This window comes from Castor canadensis, chromosome 19 (genome assembly GCF_047511655.1).
Source record: "Castor canadensis chromosome 19, mCasCan1.hap1v2, whole genome shotgun sequence".
In the NCBI taxonomy this organism is placed as follows: domain Eukaryota; kingdom Metazoa; phylum Chordata; class Mammalia; order Rodentia; family Castoridae; genus Castor; species Castor canadensis.
This window is the reverse complement of record NC_133404.1, coordinates 27,527,424-27,546,704: the sequence shown is the minus strand read 5'-3', so window position 1 is coordinate 27,546,704 and position 19,281 is coordinate 27,527,424. Positions and strand designations below refer to the sequence as shown.

At 49.4% G+C, this 19,281-nt stretch overlaps 1 protein-coding gene and 1 long non-coding RNA gene across 9 annotated transcripts in view; one reads left to right on the top strand and one right to left on the bottom strand.

The window, feature by feature from the left end:
• Apba2 (amyloid beta precursor protein binding family A member 2) overlaps nucleotides 1–19,281 on the bottom strand; it is a 306,198-nt gene that overhangs the window by 237,071 nt on the left and 49,846 nt on the right. For 2 of the 8 annotated variants that reach the window (XM_074061689.1, XM_074061686.1), the window contains exon 1: nucleotides 4,013–4,123. The exons of 2 other annotated variants lie outside the window; for them this stretch is intronic. The gene's annotated coding sequence lies outside the window, so the exon portion shown is untranslated. Of the gene's footprint in view, nucleotides 1–3,486; nucleotides 3,612–3,908; nucleotides 4,124–19,281 lie in introns of those variants that run through there. 4 more of the 8 variants (XM_074061688.1, XM_074061684.1, XM_074061690.1 and 1 more) reach the window with 3 other exon arrangements.
• On the top strand, nucleotides 4,163–18,826 carry LOC141419216 (uncharacterized). The gene is made up of 3 exons (XR_012443877.1): nucleotides 4,163–4,567; nucleotides 4,677–4,744; nucleotides 17,321–18,826. It is a non-coding gene; the product is annotated as an uncharacterized lncRNA (long non-coding RNA).

The following is a 19,281-nucleotide window of genomic DNA, read 5'->3' as shown; positions in this document are numbered from 1 at the left end:
TCCAACAACGGCACTGAGAATCTGCTCTGCGCCAGGCACTATTCTAGCTAATGGAAATACGGAGGTGAACAAAGTCTATACATTTCAGTGGTAAGATACAGACAATAAACAAATAAGTACTGGATATGAATAAGACATTGAATGTCAAGTATGAATGAGAAACACAAAGCAGGCTTAACAAGGGAGCAGTGATACTGATTCATGGAGGGTGGAAGCTGGAATATAAACAGAGAACTGAAATAAGGGATGGAGCAAACCAGGAGAGGCACAAGTCAAGGAGCAGGAGCAGCAGGTGCTCACTCTTGGCTCACTCTGAGACAAGAGTGAGCCAGGCAAAACTGAGAAACAAAGATAAGAGGGAAAGAGCCCACATTCAGCTGGGATCATCAAGGATGGATAAAGGGCCCAGGCCAAGGTGGTAGATGCGGATGGGACAGGGACAACCTGGGCATTGAGCCTGTCTGCCTGGAATGTGGGCATCCTGGAGGAAACATGGCTAGGGGCATGTTGGACCTTGCAGTCCAACCCTGGGAAACCTTGCAGGTAGCACAGAAACATAATTCACAGAGCAGTAGTACCCCACAGATATGCAGGGCTTCCCAGACAGAGTCTGACAGCTTGACCTTGAGGGGGCTGTCCTCCTGGGCTCCTTTGAATGCCCAACAGGGACAGAGGAAAGGATTGGCTGCAGGAGAGGAGAAACAAGCTGGTGCCCATGACAGCTGACTCAGCCTGTACCAGCAGGCTGCTCAGAAACTCCAGCTGGCCCTGACCCAGGTGGTGAGTGGGGGGATTCGGAAGGGGGAAGGAACCGCAGAATTCTCCATTGTCGGTTTTTGGCCCATCACCATCCAACTCCTGCCAGGTACCCAGGCTGCTCCCTGGTGAGCAATCATCCCAAGTGTTCCTCTTGGGGCAGGAGGGAATTGCCTACCTTCTGGTCAGTGGTTACTGACCCCATCAGTGCCTACACGTCGCCAGTCCTCATGGCCACCAGTAAGGGTGAGGAGCTGGGAGCAGTGAGGCGGGGGCGCCCAACCAGTGAGTTTCCATCAGGACTCCGTTTCTCTAAAGAGCAGTCTACAGGACAGAGCATGCATGTGTCTGTCACTTGTTCTCCAAGACCCTCAATGCCAACCAGTGCCATGTTAAGAACCTCCGTGCCCATCTGTTCCTAGTTCTCTCAGACTCCCTCCAACCATGAAGATTTCTCCAAGACATCAGTCCATGGTATCATCAGAGGTCCCCACCTGTTGAGACCCCCAGGGCACATACTGGGGGAGAAGACAGAAAAGAATGCTGGGAAAAAACTGAGGGCCAGAGGGGGGCCTCTGCATCCAGGCGCTGTCCCCACACTGTGCCTCTGACAAGCCTCAGTGACCACCGCCCAAGCCAAACAAAGCCCAACCTGATGCCAAGTTCACTGGCAAATGTGTTTTTCCTCTGAGTTCCTCAGTTTTGTCTAGGAAAATTCAAGGTGTCTTAGCACTCCCTCTCAGCTTCGAGGGGTGCGATTGGTGTCTTTTACAATTATTTTTTATTTTTATCTAGCATTTCTTAGCTCAGTTGGCAAATTGGATATTTATGTGCCCCCATTTCACAATTTACCCCCACCAATTAGTCCTGTGAAACTAATATTTAAAAAAAAAAAGATGGGGGTGGTGTTTAAGAATACTCAAGGGACAGTTTTGCAAACAAGTTAACAAGCCACCACTTCTGCCTGGGGTGCCTCACAAAGCAAAGGAGGTAGAAAAGAAGCAGAAGTTGATGGTCGCGGGTGTCAGCCCCTTTCAGTGCCCACTATCTCTAGGCTCACATACACTCTCAGGTCGTCTGATTCAGTGTATGTTTGCCCAGCCCTGAAGTCCAGCATCCCAGAGATGGAAAGGCAGTGGGGAGGGACACATGAGAGAGAAGTACGTCAGGTTAGCCCATCACCAGAGCCATCATCCAGATCCAGCCCAGCTCCAGAGACCTCTAGCCTCTGACGGCCTCCAGGCTAGGACTGGTGGTACTCACCAGTGAGGAATGTCATCCTCCATAGGGCTTCCAGTCCCAGCAGGTTTCATGTCTGTATCAATCTGCCTCTTGCCCAGAAGATCCTATGCTCAGGAGACCCTCTCCAGTGTATTATGGTCACCCAGCAGCCAGGGCACAGGGCAAGGCATTTTACATGCTGTGACTCCCATGTCCCCTGTCTCATGCCCACAGCTCCCCAAAGGAGAAGCTCCTGCCTCGCCTCACTGGAAAGACTCTGCTCCAAAGGAAGGCCACCCACAGGTTCTTGGCACCTGCAGAGCTGTATGTCAGAAAAAGTTGTCCCAATTCTAACCCTGAAGGCTTTTAGGTTTTCATTTCTAAAATCACTGTGCTTTCTCAAAACAGGGGGAGGGAGAACAAAATCCACAGAGGGGAAACAAGAGGTTGAAGACAGCCAGGGACAAATCAGACCAGGAATAAAGTGCCAAGAATAAAATGCCAGGCTTAGGGTAGTTCACCCTCTGCACGGTCATTTGTGAGCTGACTACATAGGTACCCATAGGTTTAAGTGTGGCCCCTGTCACATAGTACCCAAATAGGTCTGAAACAATTAAAAGTCTTTCTTCTGCAAGGAAATCCTAAGTTAAGCCCAGCAGGCTCCATTACAACTTCAACAGTTTAGCGTAGACCCCTTGTGGGTACCCCAAGACCCTCCCTCCACACAGAGCCCAAGGGAACTTCACCCCTACCTTTGGCACAGAGGCCCACTGCCCACTGCCCAGAATAAAGCACTTGCTTGGGGGCCCGGAATGAGTGTTTGCCTTCATCAGCTGTACCCAAATCTCCTGTCAGCCGTTTTGCCGGGCTGTGCCCGCGGTGGGGAAGGGGCCAGGTTGATGGGGCATGTCCACGCCGCACCCCCAGAAGCTGGCCGCCCAGGGGAAACGGAGTGTGAATTTTTTAACTGAGTTTTCCCCCTTGGGCCTCATTATAAAGGGGAAAGGGAAGCCGCGAGGATCAAAGCTTGGTTCCCCAGGAGGCAGAGACCCCAAACTCGGGAGTTGCCACCCAGCATGGGGACTTGGTACCAGCGCCAAAAGGGGCTCCCTGAACGCACTAGCAGCCAGGTCGGCCCGGAGGGGACCAGTGCGGGCAGCCACCACTGGCCAGCGACAATTACCCGGGTCGGGTCTCCCCCAGTCCTGGATGCACGAGTCGCCAGCTGGTCCCCACCGTGCCCGCCTCCGGTCGGGGTGATGTGGGGTGCGGGGAGGGATAGCAGGAGGCCGATCCGGAGAATGGGGCCACGGGTCTGCACCCCACAAGTGCCGGCGGCGCTCAGCCCCGCCGATGGCCCCCCTCCGCGGCCGCTCCGAAGCCAGGGGGCACTCGGGCCGCAACACCCGCGTCCCCTCCCCACCCGCGCCCCGACGCCCCGGGCGCCCCCAGGCTGCGGCCGCCGGCGACTCAGACTGCCGATCCCCCTGCACCCCACCTCCCGCTTACCTGGGTCCTGAGCCGGGCTGCGCGGGTGCGCCGCCGCCCCCGGCTCCGTCCGCGAGGCCGAGCGCGAGGCGCCGCCGCAGCTCTTTGTGAGCCCGCGCCGAGCCGCGCACCGAGACTGCTAATGAGCCCGGGAAGCTGAATAGCGGCGGGCGCGCCCCGGACGCGGCGTACGGCACGCAGGGCCGCCTCTGCCGGGCGCACGCGGCGCGGCCGCGGGGCGCACCCCGCACCCGCCTGCGGCTGGCCCACCGCGCCCCCCGCCTCGGCCTCCCGAGCGGCCCCTGCTCCGCCCCACCGCCGCCCAGTAATGGGGGATCGGAAAGCGTTTCCTGGAGAGAGCGCGCGGCGGGAAGAAAGGGAAGACAAAGATGCTTTCGGGCCCCGGCGCGGGGACGGTGGGCAGGGCGCGCGGGCGGGCGCACCTGGGACCTGGAGGGCTGGCCCTGGGGACAGAGGCTGGAACCCTGATTCTGGAAGCCGCGGCGGCGCCCTGGGGAGCACCCCGAGTCCGGATGTGCCCACGGACCTGCTGAGTGGGGTGCTGGAGAGTCTGGTCCTCCAGCGGGTAGAACAGGTGAAAGCGAAGCTTGACTGCGCCCGCACCCTGCCCCGGGCGCCGCGCTGCCCCCTGGCGGACTGCTGAGCGAGTGCGGCGCGGAGGGACCGTGGCGACCGACCGCGCCCTGCTCTAACCAGCGCGAATGGGGGCGGGAGATGGGGGGGGCGGGGGCTGGCCAAGCCCTCGGGGATCATGGCCTCGGAAAGCCCCTTTAGCAAGGGAAGCACCTTGCTGCCTCCTCATCGCAGGTCCCCCAGGCGCGTGCTGACATCCAGGTCTTCTTTCCGGGTCTCTGGAACCATCCCAACCACCCGGTTTCTGATACCCCGCGCTGCCTTAGTCCCCCGGGTCTTGCCTTCCTTGCTCTCCTGAGCAGAGAGAACCCTAGCCTCAAAACTCTCGGACACCCAGACATCCCAAGAAGAGCCGATCGTCTGACCTCTTGAAGCCACTGAAAGTAGGGCAGTTGCTGGTGTCACCTGTAATCCTCCGGCCCTTTCACCTCGTAACCACGCACATGGGGTAACCTGTGGGTCAACCTGGGAAAGTGCACAGGATGACCGGCTGGGACGCGGGTGCCTTGCTGCTGTGGGTCCCTGTTTACCCTGTTTTCTCTTTTTGGGTGGATTAGGCTGAAGTCCTGGTGCCGGAAGTTCTAAAGAGTGTCACCTAAGGAAGAGTGGGTCTGGATGGAGTGAGGTGAGCCTCTCTTCCTGCTCCCCTGAGGGCCTGAGTTGAGCTCCTGACAGAACAGGGTTGGGGGAAATTTGTATTCTGAACTGGCCTAGGGGCAGACTTAGTGTGGACTTCCTGTAGCCTTAACCTGTCTCCCTTCCCTCCCTCCTTCACCCTTCACCTCCTGTCCTAGAGACTAACCCAAGAAGGGCTGCTTTGTGGCTCAAATGTCAACAGAGACATCAAAGGCAGGATCCCAGAGCAGCCATAGTTTCCCACCCATTCTCCCTACCCCTAAGGTGAGTCCATCTTTACTGTTTATTTTCTGCCTCTTTAAACATTCTGTTGCCCACCCAGCAAAAAGTTAAGCTTCATCTAGTCTTCTGTGGCTCAAGTTTTCTCCAAATGCCAGCAGCAAATTTCATAGCCTTCAATTGTAAGAATGGGGTCCAAATGCCTGTCTTGCTCTAAGGTGGCCAAATCCCATAGGAAATCTGTACTAGTGCATCTGTGCCTGTGGGTGGGCTTTTCCCTTCAACATTTGCCCTTGAGTTTCTCCCATGGGCAAGCCCTGGGCCGGTCACTGGGGATTAGACTCATCCCTGTATCCAGGAACAATAGTTCCTGATGTCTACAGTGTCAAAGGTTAAGGTCTCCAGGCTCTGCCTCACTCAGGACCCCTAAATCTGGTGGGCTTAAGTCAACCCACAAATCAGAGAATTTGGAAACAATCTTGGGGTAAGGCAGGCCTTTCTAAGTATGCTACAAATTGAAAAAGGATAACAAAAAAGATGGCTAATTTGGCTTCAGAAAAACTGTGTGGCCATCACTTCTGTAAGAAAAGTCAACAACAAACCAAAAAAAAGTTTGAAAATGTATCACAGTTAATTTCCCTAATAGTACTGAGAAATTCATAAGAAGAAAGATCAATTCAATTAAAAAAAAAGGTAGTCCACAGCAAAGGAAATACAAACACCTTTTAAAAAATCTAAAGAAGATATACTTGTCATAGCTGCTCGCCATTCTGTCCCCTTTTAATGGCGTCCTAATGAATCTTCACTTTTTCCTAAAATAAATAAATAGATGTCCTGTCTATTCATAAAATGATATGCGGGGCTCAGCATACAGCACAGTGGTAAAGTGCTTGCCTAGCACTCACAAGGCCCTGAGTTCCATCCCTAGAACAGCAAGCAAAAAAAAACAAAATACAAACTACACTGAGCCACCATTGCTTGTACCTATCCGGGAGTCAGGAGTCAAGTAACACAATATGTTCCAGAGTGCAAGGAAAAACTGGCAGTCTCCCTTGGTGCCTGTGGGAGTGTAGATTGGTACAATTGCTATAGAAGAAAATTAGATCACTTCTATCAAAATTACAAATACACAAGCCTTGTGTTAGTCAGCTCTGTTACTGTAACAAATACCTGAGATAACTTATTAAGAGAAAAGGTTGGCCTTGGTTCTGGCCTCTAGTGAGGCACGCACATCATGGCTGGGAGTACATTGTAGGGGAAGTTGCTCACCTCACCTTAGCCCAGAAGTGAAAGAGTGGGCCAGACCAAGGCCTCATAGTCCATACGGGGGCATGCCTCCAGTGACCTAAGACTTTCCATTAGGCCCCATCCCCTAAAGGCTACACCACCTCCCAGGAGCACCAATCTGGGGACCAAGCCTTTAGCACATGACCCTTTGGGGGACATTTGAAATCTCTGGTCCCTTTTTTCCTGGAGGAAAGGGTCGGTGTGATCTAGAAACCTTTGTGACTATGTATTTGGACTACGTGGCTGTGCTACCTACTACCACCTGGTGGCAGTATCCATGAATTGCAGGCTTGCTCCAATACCCTGCAACCCAGAGGGCATCCCTCCCCAGCCAGATTTCCTTCAAGGCAGTGCAAAGTGTGGCCAGACACCAATTCCTTAGCACTCACTGTAATTTATATTTTCAAAATAACACATGCCTCCTTTATATGTGGAAAAGGATTAATGTTTTGGTTTATACACTAGGACAGATATTCCCTTATAAAACCCCAAATGACAGAATAATTTTTCTTTCATTCCTGAGTGTTTGATAAATGTGTTTGATTGATGACATGTCCTCTTTCTGTGGGATAGAAGAACTGTTCCTCTCCTATAGAGCTACCACTTGACCCAAACCTTGCGGGTCTCACCTCCTCTGTTAATGTCAAACACTTGAGCTGCTCATCCTTACCTCTCCCTTCACCCTTGTGTATTTGACAGTGTCATGAACCAGCAGCCAGGGACCTGCATTCTGTCCCACCTAATGCACCAGGGCTGGGTCTCAGGCAAGTCACCTGAGCTGCTGTGGTCCAGTTCATCCTCTGTTCACATGGGGAAGTGAGCTTTGAAAATCCCCAGTGTCCAGAAACTTTGAGAAGGAAGTGCATTCTAAGCCACATGGTGATCTCTTTGGGATTTAAGTCAGTGGAGAAAATCACCAACCAGTTCATATTTGAATAGGTTCTCCCAAGCCCACCAACTCCTTTATTTTGGAAATCACAGAGAGATGTAGCATGGAAATGCCTTCGACAACCTCAGAAGCAAAATACCTTCCTAAAAAGTAAATTCCATTGATTTCTTGACTGAATTCAGGATGCAGGTTCTGCAAAATTCCAGGCTTTACAACAAGGAACATATACTTACGAACAACCGAAACCTCTGGCTCTCAGCACTCCAAATCCTGGCTTTGGAGCCCCACAGCTCAGGTTGCAGGGCATGGGTGCCCGAGGATGAGCAAGAAGTGCAGCCCTTACCTGTGGGAGAGATGCACTATGTGGGCGTGGCATGTCTGGGAAAAGAAGGGTTCTCTATTCTCATGAAAGAAGTTGCCAACTGCCTTTTGGAAGAGATGAGATGGGCAATCGTCATGGTGCAGACCTTTTTTCTCAAGACTCTGGTGAAGAGAATGGAGCAAAGATTATAGAGAGGAGGCATGGATACAGAGAGTAACATCTATACTTCAGCTGGTATGTGGCAGAAATAGCAGAATTACTAAGACTGGGTGTGGTGGCTCACACCTGTAATCCCAGATAGTTGGGAGGCAGAGATCAGGAGGATCAAGGTCCGAGGCCATCCCAGGCAAAAAGTTAGTGGGATCCCATCTCAACAATAAGCCAGGCATGGTGGCATGCACCTGTGATCCTCCCTGTGCAGGAGGAATAGGTAGAAGGATCACAGTCCAGGCTAACTCCAGGCAAAAACACAAGACTCTATCTCAAAAAAAACTTTAAAAACCAAAAAAGGGCTCTCAAGTGGTAGAGTGTCTGTCTAGCAAGTATGAGGCCCTGAGTCAAACCCCAGTACCACCAAAAAAAAAGGAAGAGAAAAGAAATAGTTATTGTGGTGTACATATAGTGTACAGTTGGTCCTCATATCGACTGCAAATTGTTTGAAAAATATTTGAAAAAATTGCGCATGTCCTGAACACATACAGAATTTCTCTTGTCATTATTCCCTAAACAATATGGCAGGACAAGTACTCACGTAGCACTTAGGTTGAGTGGGGTATGATACATCATTGAGAGATATGTGAAGGCTACAGGATGTGTGCAGGCTCTGTGCAGATACCGTGCCACTGAGCTTAACAGATTTGGGTATTCTAAGGGTCCTGGTACAACTCCCCTGTGGATACGAGGGGCAACCGTAAGAAAATACCATCACATCAGAGCGTCTGCTTACAAGGATTTTGATTGTATTGACACCAACAAGTATCTTGGTGGGGGACCAAGACTGGGACAGGAGTACAGCCACCCTAATACCCCTTACATGTGAGTCTGACCAAGGGGAGGGGTGGTGGGAGTTCGGTCTGAACAAGAAGGTTACACTCCTGGGAAGGAAAGACTAAGCCTCCAACTGCTGCTATCCAAGACGCAACACAAAGTGAGCTGCATTGCGGGGGTGGACAAGACTGTGAAATCAAAGCCAAGAGGCTCAGAAGAGCAAAAGGGCTGGTTCTGCACAGTCTATCAGAGGAGCAGGTATCTAAACAGGACTCCAGGGTCCAACCTGAGAGTTCAGAGGAGTATGCTTTGGGTGTGGCACTGGAAGCTTGTCTTGGCCCAGCCCCACTCCTGGAGGTGCGTCTGGAGAGGCCACAGGCAAAGTCACGAGCTAGGCAGAGCCCACGGGGGACTTCAGCGCAGCAGGAACTGAGTGGTGCAGGAGGGTCAGCAGGACCAATGAGAATCATGATGGTTATTTGTTATAGCTAGTATGTATAAGTACTAGGAAGAACCAAAGCTGTGACATTCCAGAAAGAACAAAGGCAAGCAGACACACTAGGAGCCATGATGATATGGTCTGAAGCTCTAATCCAGCCATGCCTGATCTCCCTGCCTCTAGACTTTTCGGTTATATAAGTCAGTTTCAGTTTCAAAGTTACTCCTTTAACCTTCAGAGTCCTGGCTGATCCAATGAGAATCATGATGCTTATTTGTTATAGCTAGTACGTATAAGTACTAGGAAGAACCAAAGCTGTGACGTTCCAGAAAGAGCAGTAGCATTCTTTGCCACAAGGCCTAGTCAGTGCCAGAAGCCCTCTAATGTGAGCAGCCCCTGGATCTTCAGACCTGTGTCCAAGAAGGAACTTTAAACACCAGGTGCATCAAGCCACTGGAAGTAATGGTCCAGGGAGCTGCCATTGGAGGCTGGGTGGACTTGGAAGGCACCAATTCATGCTGAGGTCAAAGTGAAGCCACCATGTGGAGGGTTTTGCTGTAAGGACTATTTTCTCAGTGATTTCAAGTGGGCTTTGTAGTGACCTTCAACATAGCATGGGCTTAGTGGGTGGCTCTGGTGAGTCACAGCTGGGGACTTCAGGACCACTGCACACTGTGGCTTCTCCACGGGGGCAGGGCCCTGAGCTGATCCACCCCACTCAAGGTTCAGCAGTCATCTCTGCCTTTCTCCTACTCTCCTGCACTCGACTTACACAAGAATGACCCCATTTCTCAGTCTCCTATCAGAACTTGGGGCCTGCCTTGTAGTCGTTATCAGTGGGGGTGGTCTTCTGATGATCTGATCAAAGTCTGGAGATGGTTTTAGTTGTCACAACTTGCTGGCGGGGGAGGCAGGGAGTGATGCTAGTAGGTAGAGCCCAGGGATGCAGTTAAATATCCTATAATGCACTAGACAGCCATCCACACCAAGAATTTCCTGATGAAACCAAAAGGGCTCAGATTGAGAAACTCCACCACATTTCTAGTGTGTTTGCCAATTTACATGGGACAATCTTGTAAATATGCAAACGGGAATCACAAGTAGGAATGACTCAAAACAGGAAAAGCCATTGTTATATTTCCATTTCCATGGTGTAGGATGACAGAAACCCAAGGAGTGACATGTTTGTGACCAGAACCTTTGGGCCCAGCCTGGTACCCTGAAGGAGGCCCGAAAACAGGAGAGGCAAGGCCTTCATCCAACCAGCTGTCCTGCCAGCAAATCCTGAGCACAGCAGTGGCATTTCTCAATAGCACCAGCCACGCCCATGTCTGGTTCTTCTCCCTGTCCATCACCCAGGACAGGCCCAGGAAGGACCATCCTGAATCCAAGAGCAAATGCTGACAACATGAAGGGAAGGCGCGAGTTCAAGGTACCTCTTCCCAGGCATGACCTAGTACCTACTCTGCTGGGCAAGGCTCCAGGGCCTCCATCTGCCCAAGAATGGACATCTAAATGTGAGCAGCCCCTGCATCTTCACACCTGCATCCAAGAAGGAACTCTAAGAACCACAGTGCTCAAAGACAGGACAGCCGTGATACTTGCGCTGGAGGCGGATGACAAGTACATGGTTCCTTGCTGAGAAAAAGGGCTGTGGGTGGGCTTCCTAGAGAGAATGCAGCACAGGGGTCACATCCACCTTCTTGCTCCTTCTTGCTCCCCCACTGGCTGCCTTGTACCCCAGTTGCTTGTCTTCTCAGTTCCTCATTTCCTACCCCTGCCCTGCACCAATGGCTAGCCTGGGTCTGTCTCATTTCCCTTGATCCAACTGCATGTCTTGGAAGCATTCCTGGAACCCTTCACAGAGAATTTAGAGAGCCTGGGAAACCCCCTATGGTTTCCAGAGAAAGAACTTTTGAGGGATTGTTCCTTGGCAGCAAGGTCACGCTCTCTCTGCTGTGGTCCTTTGATGCATTCTCAAAGAAGCTCCTGCTAAAGCCGTGCTAGACAGAAAGCCTGGCTTTCGTAGTGCAGAGTTGCAGTGGGAACCTGGCAGCCTCGCCCCTCCATACACACTATCCAGCCTCTGCAGGCAGGGATGCCAGCCTGGCCTCGGGGGGCCCCCCTGTCTTCTCTCCTACCATGGGCTTTTGCAGATCTCTGCTGGTGGCTCCTTCAGGGCCAGCCCCACATCTCCAAGAGGGCCTTCCCCACTACTCACCCCACTAGGCCAGATCTCGGGGCTACTTGCTCACCCCAGGCCACGTTTTCTTTCTTGATTTTATTGCACTAGTAATCCCTGAATGATTAACTTTTCTCTCTCTCTCTCTCTCTCTCTCTCTCTCTCCCTTTGTCTCCCTCTCTTTCAATCTTGCTCCTTCTTCCTTCTTCTCCAGCTCTTTCTTCTTCTTCTCTCTTCTCTCCCCTTCCCCCTCCCTGCTTTGACACACTTCTACCATGTATTCTTAGTTCATGGCCTAGTGCCTAGCACAGAACAGGACCTCAGTGTTTGTTGATGGAATGAATGAACAGGTGAAAGAAATATTTAAGAAGCACTTCAAAGCTTTCCTGTCCCCAAAGATCTGTCTCATCAGCCTTGGATAGGACCTACAATTTCCACTACAACCAAAAAAAAAGTATTGGTCACTCACAAGACCTTGTCCTCAGTTCAGTAAGTTTCTCCCTAGGCACAATGGGGCTTCACCAAACATTGACAGAAGAGAGAGGACAAGGCACAAGGGTGGAGACAGGTGAAAGGTCCAGACCCAGACTAAGGCTTTACATGATCCCAAACTAGCCAGCCTCTCTCTGGGAAGGGGGTGGGGACTGGCCCAGGCTGGGGTCCCACAGAATTTCCAGGCTGTAGGAATACTCAGGCTGGGCCCTGGTTTATTCTGATGTGAAGGCCTTCACCTCATGGGTTTGACTTTGAAGATCCAAGCCCAAGGCATGCTGGGATCAGACAGTGCCTACAGGTATGGAGCCAGCAAAACAGAGAACATGAAATGGACCACTCTGCCCTGGAGAGTATGTCACAGGCCTTTAAGTCTCAGGAACAGCCTCAAAGGCAGGGAGAAAGGCACACTTCCTCTGACAAGGTTATGTTATAGATGGGAATATTTTGTGCATTGTGCATTTAGGAGGCTAAAACTTGGTCAGCAGAGTATATAAAGAAAACTGCTTATAACTACTCAGCCTTGGAGAACCCAAGTCAGGCCATACTTCACCAATTTTAAGATGTTTCACAATCCAACATCTCTTATGGGTTGATTGTGTCCCTTCCAAAAGATGTTGAAATCCAAATTCCCAAAACTTATGAATGTGACTTTATTTGGAACAAGGGTCTTTGCTGATGATTAAGTTAAGTGGAGGCCCTAATGCAATATGACTTATAAAAGGGACACATTTGTCCAGAGACAGAAATGCCCTGAGAAAAGCAAGGGAAAACACACGGGGAGCACTCCAAGTATAAGCCAAGGTCCTGTGAAGCCATCAGAAACCATCCAAGAGCACAAGACAAATTCTTCCCCGCAGTTCCTTCCTCAAAAGGAAACAACCCTGCACTGCCAACACCTGAGCTTGGACTTGGAGCTTCTGACACTGTGAGATAACAACCTTCTGTTGTTTAGGTCCTTGTATCTGAAATACAGTCAACCCTCCATATCTGTGGGCTCCACAACTGCACAGTCAACCTCTGATCAAAAATATTCAAAAAAAGGCCAGGTGCAATGACTAATGCCTATAATCCCAGCTACATGGGAGGCATAAGTAGGATTGTGATCCAGACCAGCCTAGACAAAAAAGTGAGACCCTATCTGAAAAACAACTAAGGCAAAAAGAGTTGGGGATATAGCTCAAGTGGTTTAGCACCTGCCTAGCAAGGACAAGACCATGAGTTCAAACCCCAATACAACCAAAAAAATTTTTTGTCTGTACTGAAGTATGTAGACATTTTTATTGTCATTATCACCTAGATAATACACTATGACAACTATTTACACAGCATGTACATTGTGATGGGTATTATAAATCATCTCTAGATGATTTATAGGTACTAAGTGTGTTCTATACAAATACTACACCATTTTATTTTTTTTCTTGTACTAGGGGTACATTGTGATATTTACAAAAGTTCTTACAATATATTATAGTTGAATTCACCCCCTCCATCATTCTTCTTTATCCCCCCTACACCATTTTATATAAAAGACTTGCATAACTGTAGATTTTGGCTTCCATAGGAGGTCCTGAAACCAATCCTCCATGAATACTGAGAGACAACTCAGTTGTCTCTGAAATTGGGATGCATCAGTGACATGTTGCATCCAGCCCCAGTGGTACCCAGCAGGTCTCATATGCACCCCTCCCTGCCTCAGCCCCACAGCCTTGAATGGATGCAGGAGTTTGGGAGCTCTTTTTCCTTGAGGAGGGACGAACCTGAGGGCTTCCTAACCCACTATATTTCCCCATGAGACTAAGCCGAGGCTGGGAAGTCACCAGGAATCACACCTTTCTTGGTTCCTTCCACTGTCCTGTTCCTGTGCCCTCCTGGGAGCACTTCCCTAGAAAGCCACTAGCTCAGGAGGCTGCCATTTAGTTCTGCTTCTAGTGCACCAAATGGACCTCAGAGCCATGGTGTGGATGTGGCCGGGGAGGTCAACACTGAGGCTGGGATTCTGGAGACACATGGCTGGCCAGAGAGAAGGGAAGAAAGCCCTGGTCCAGAGTGGACAGTAGAATGCTGACACCTTGGACTGCTCCAAGAGAGCACCAGTGCCGAGCAGATGTGAAGCCATGGGTGGACAGAACTCATCTGATAGATGTCTACCAGTATCTGTCCTGGCAGTCCAGAGTTGTCACAAGGGGCCGATGAAGGGTAGCCATGAAGGAGAGAAGGAAGCAATGCATGTCCCACCTGTCAGAGACCAACCATGCTGAACTCCTGATATGCTGCCACCCCCTCAAAGAGAACAACCAGTCTGTCTTAGTCCCTGCAGGCTGCTATAACAAAGTACCATAAACTGGATGGCTTATAAACTTTATTTCCTATAGTTCTAAAGGCTAGGAAGTCCAAGATCAAGGTGCCATAAGATTCAGTGTCTGGTGATGGCCCACTGCGTGGTTTGCCGATGACTGCCTTCTCACTTTGTCCTCACATGAAGAGAGAGCAGAAGCAAACCCTCTGTTGTCTCTTCTATAAGGGCACTAATCCCGTCATGAGAGCTCCACTCTCAAGACCTTATCACCTCCCTAATGCCCCATCTCCTATCATCAGCACTTTGATTAGGTTTCAGCCTAGAATTTTGGAAGGACACAAACATTCAGACCACAGCAAAGATACTCAGAGGCAAATCAAATTCATTAGACCACTCTGCCCTGAAAATTATAACTTATCTTGATCAGGACTGTCGTAATTCTAGGGGTGAAATGAATACCGGCCAAATTTCTAAGCTGAAACCAGTTTACAAACCAAGAATCCTTTGATTGATGGGGAGCAGGAGTGTCCCAAGGAGGCCCCATGACACTGTCATAATTATATGCTATAAATCTTCCTCCTTTAAGTATTCCCTATGGAGGCCTTTGACCATTTATGAGGACCTCGAATCCATTGGAAAAAGGGAAATGCCAAGTCCTTTTGGGGATTTCTAGACATAGGCTCTGAAATGACATTAAAATCTGAGGACATTTTTAGAAAATTCTTACGTGAGCAAAATGTTGCTCAGCCAGCATGGGGCTTATGGAAATCAGGTGGTAAACAGAGTTTTGACCCAAATCTGGCACAGCAGAACTACCCTGTGGTTATTCCTCTGTTCTGAAATATGTCATCAGAATGGACACTTGTTTCCTGGGTGTAGTGGCTCATGCCTGTGATACTAGCTTCTTGGGAGGCAGAGATCAGGAGGATCACTCTTCAAGACCAGCCCCAGGCAAAAAGTTCTCAAGACCTCATCTCAACCAATAAAAAAGCTGGGTGTGGTGGCATGCACCTGTCATCACAGCTATGCCATCCAGGCCAGTCCAGGCATAAACATGAGACCCTATTTGGAAAATGACCTAAAGCAAAAAGGACTGGAGGCTCAAGTGGTAGAGCACCTGTCTAGCAAGCTCAAGGCCTTGAGTTCAAACCCCAGTACCAAAAAATAAATAAAAAAGATATTTGTGGTTCCTCTCAGAGTTTCCACAGGCTCCTCTGGCCCATGGGATGAGGGCCATAATAGTAGGAAGTCCTAAACCATCTCTCTCCCTCCCAGAATAGTAAACCCAGGGAAGCTGCCAAGACCATTGTCACCATGAGACTACAAAGGTTTGGGATGGGATGTCTGTCACAGCCCCATTCAATTTGCCTCTCTGCTCTGTGTATATGTCATATGAAACTTGGAAAATGACAACAGATTGTCATAAACCTGATGTGACTCCAATTGCAGCTGCTGTTGCAGATGTGGCTCAGGAATAATCCAGATGTGCGTCGAGACTGCAGCAAAACAACATGGTCCCTGGCACCTGGTATCCTACGTGTTAATTAAGTACTTCCCCTACTTCCTCCTGTGAACAAAACAAGCAAACATTTTAGGTTCCAAGTGAGAATATAATAGAGTCGGCCCCATCTTGCAGTAACACAGTGGATGATGAGGTTTCTTCACCCAGACAAGGAGCAGGAGAGTAAAGTAGTAGGCTGTGTAGAGTATCTCTCTGCTTGTCATTCCAGAACCACTGTCTGCCAGTATCCTTATCCTGCTCTGTGTCCAGGAAGCTGAACTGTGTGGATTGCATCTTTGGGTTTCTGGCCTTCTAGCTTCCAGTTGGGTTTTTCCAGTGGGGAAATATTGAAAGGGGATTGGAAGAAGTGAATAAAGTGATATTGGTGGATTTCTCCCCAACCCTCATCCTCTGCATTCCACAGCACAGTGAATTGGCCATGTACTGCTGAAGACCACAGCTCCTGTCCCATAGCTCTCTCTCAAAACTGCTGGCTTCGCTGGATTCCAGCAGTTGCTCCTTCAACTTGCTCTTTTAGGTCTGGGAGATGCTAACAGTTCCCCAGTGCAGCTAACCCTACCCCGCCTTGGCAAACAGTCCTTTTACAGAACTCTCCTCATCTACCCACCATTTCCTGCTGGGACCCTGACTGGTTCAATCATTAGATGAACGAATTCATTCACGTACCTAATATTTATTGAGTAGTTATCATATCATGTGTATTAGTAAGGGCTCTTCAGAGAGAGAGAACCAATAGGGAGGAGAGAGAATAGAAGGGAAGAGAAGGGAAGGGAGGAGGAAGGGAAGGGAGGGGAAGGGAAAGGGGGGGAGGGGAGGGAGAGGGAGGGGAAGGAAAGGGAGGGAAAGGGAAAGGAAAGGGAGGGGAAGGAGGGGGAGGGAGATGGAGAAGATTTATTAGGGGAATTGGTTGTGATTATAGAGGCTGGGAAGTCCCACAACAAGCCACCTGCAAGCTAAAGACCCTGGGATGCAGGTAGCATTACTCAATCCAAATTCACAAGCCTCAGAAACAAACTGATGGTAGAAGTCCTGTAGTCCAAAGGTCAGATAGTTTCGATGTCAAGGGCAAGAAGAGGAGACTGTACCCCAATTCAAGACAGACACAGTTAGACCAACTCCCCTTCCCTCTGTTTTTGTTCTCTCTGGTCCCCTGACTGATTGTCCATCCACATTAATCCCTACTAAGTCTGCTGATTCACATGCCAATCTCCTTTGGAAACACCCTCACAGACACTCAGAAATAATGCTTCACCGGTTCTCTATGCATTCCTTCATCCAGTCCAGTTGAAACCTAAAATCAACCACCAAACCATGTAATTCATGCTCAGCATTGGGGTACCATTGAGCAAAACTAGACACGCTCACTGTCTCAGAGCTTTCTGGAAGAGATAGGCATTAATCCAACAGTCACTCAAACAAAGGAAAGATGCAAATGAGCAAACACAGGAAGGATGGTGCTCTGACAGCTCCTAAGGAGAGAGGCTGTTCTCTTACCCTTGGGTCCATGTTCCAGGAAGTAAGAATAGCATGTGCAAAGGCCTCAGAGCTGTCAGCAAAGTCACCTTTGAGGAATCTAAGAAAGGCTTATGTGGAGGAGACTTGAGAAGTAGGAGGCCTGTGCAGGTGGCAGGGCAGGCATAGCAGCTCCTATCAGACTTTATGCTAATGAAGAACAAGCAAAGCCATTGGAGCATGTGAGGTGGCTCTAGGGTGACCCCAGTGATCCATGCCTCCTGAGATTCCTTTTGTTGTCCCCTCCCTTTCAGTGTGACCTGGACTCTCTGGCTTAGTTCCGATGAACAGAGTGATAGGATGTCACTTCTCAGAGTGGATTACAAAAAAGAATGGCTCCCTCTTTGGGTTCTCTCTCTCTCTCACTCTCTCTTTCCCCCATTCTCCCTCTCTCTCTCCCTCTCCTCACCAGCTGCCACACCAAGAGAACACTCAAGTGACCTTGAGGATGGCCTATCTGGTGAGGAACCCAGGCCTGACAGCACCATGAGAATGACCTTACCAATCCAAGTGCGTGAGTGAGTGAGCCCAAAGGTTCTCCTACCTGGATTGAGCTTTCGGGTGATGGCAGCCAGAGCCACCTACAGCTGAACCATCACCTCCTGAGAGACTGTGAGCCAGCAGCACCAGTGAAGTCGGCCCAGGGGTCTAACCCACAGACACCAGGGAGAATAGATATCTATTGTCTTAAATTGCCAAGTTCAAGGTCATTGGTCATGCAAGGATAGCTATCCTGAAATAACTGTCTTACTCAGCTTCCATTGCTGTGACCAATACCTGAGATTAATCAACTTAAAGGGAGGAGGGGTTGATTTTGGCTCCCAGTTTCACAGGTCTTAGTCTTTGGTCGGATGGCTCCATTGTTTGGGGGCCTGTGGCCAGGCTGCACATGACAGCAGGCTCCTTGTACGGCAGCCAAGAAATGAAGAAGGGATGGGGATCCCAATATCTCCTTCAAGGACACACCTGATGACCTAATTTCCTGCCACTAGGCCCCACCTCCTAATGATTCTACCACTTCCCACTAGTGCCACTGCCTGACAGCCAAGCTTCTAACACATGGGCCTTTGGGGGACATTTCCAAATCACAGAAAAAACAGATACAGGGAATAGTCTAGAAGGATGTGCCATATTTCATTCATTCAACAGACACTGAGGTACTACTAAATGCCAGTTATATGCTAAATGTAGTTATTTTTTGAGTGGCTAAGTCAGGAACATGGTTTGAATTTCTGAAGTAACAACAGGGTGCATAGGGAAAAGTCTCCTCCCCAAAGGTATCTAAGTTCCCTTACTGGGACTAGACGTTATCAGTTCCTGGTGCGCCCTCCAGAGAGATTTTATGCTTGTAAAAACAAATATATAGGTTTTTACTTTGCAAATATATAGGTTCACAAAACCATTCAAAATCTTGCTTTTTATCCATATCCATAGATCTTCAAGAACATTCTGTATTTATGCATAGAGGATGTCTTTACTGTTTCCACAGCTGAATAGAATTGCATTATATGAATGTACCCTTATATGTTTTACCCATCCCCTATTGATGGACATTTAGGTTATTCCCAGCCATTTGTCATCGCAAATAATGATGCAATAAATAACCATCACCATATAACATTTTACACTATAAGATAAATGTGTACAAGTGGGTCAAACAGTATAAGAACGCAAAATTTCATGGTGCCAATTACCATGGCAATGGTACTGTTGGCTGGAGTCCCCCTCATTTACATGGCCTTCAGTAACAAACTAGAGTCTGCTTGCTCCTCAATTGTCAACAGTGTCATCATGCCGTTTTCATCTCTGCCTATCTGGTCAGTGAGAAATGGCGTCTCTGGCAGGCCAGAGTTAGTCTGCCCTTATTATGTGTGAGGTGGAGAATCTTTTGCCCTGCTAAATACTGCTTTTAACACAGGTGTGCTGCATAAAATAATAAATACATAAATACACAACACTCTTCTTGCCAAGTGTAGAACAGATTGTTGGGAGCAGAGCGGATGCAGCAGCCCGGATGAAGGGGGATGGGGTAGACAGAGAATAGCAGATGGACTGAGAGCTTTGAAAGAATAAAGAAAGAGGCCTTTGTAAGCTGTGTGTGTGTGTGGTGTGTGGTGTGTGTGTGTGTGTGTGTGTGTGTGTGTGTGTGTGCTCGTGCACACGTGTGCCCATTCTTATGTGCCAGCATTCATCTCAGTCTCTGGCTTATGTGATATGAAGGAAGATGGTGTCCTTCACTGATTCAGCCAGGTTGAAGGAGGGCCAGGTTTGTGGGGGACACTCGAATATGTTTTCTGCAGTTGCTATGAGAACTATAACTTTTTGCATTTACTATATGCTGTGCCTTCCTCCTACACCTTAGTGGAGCTTTAC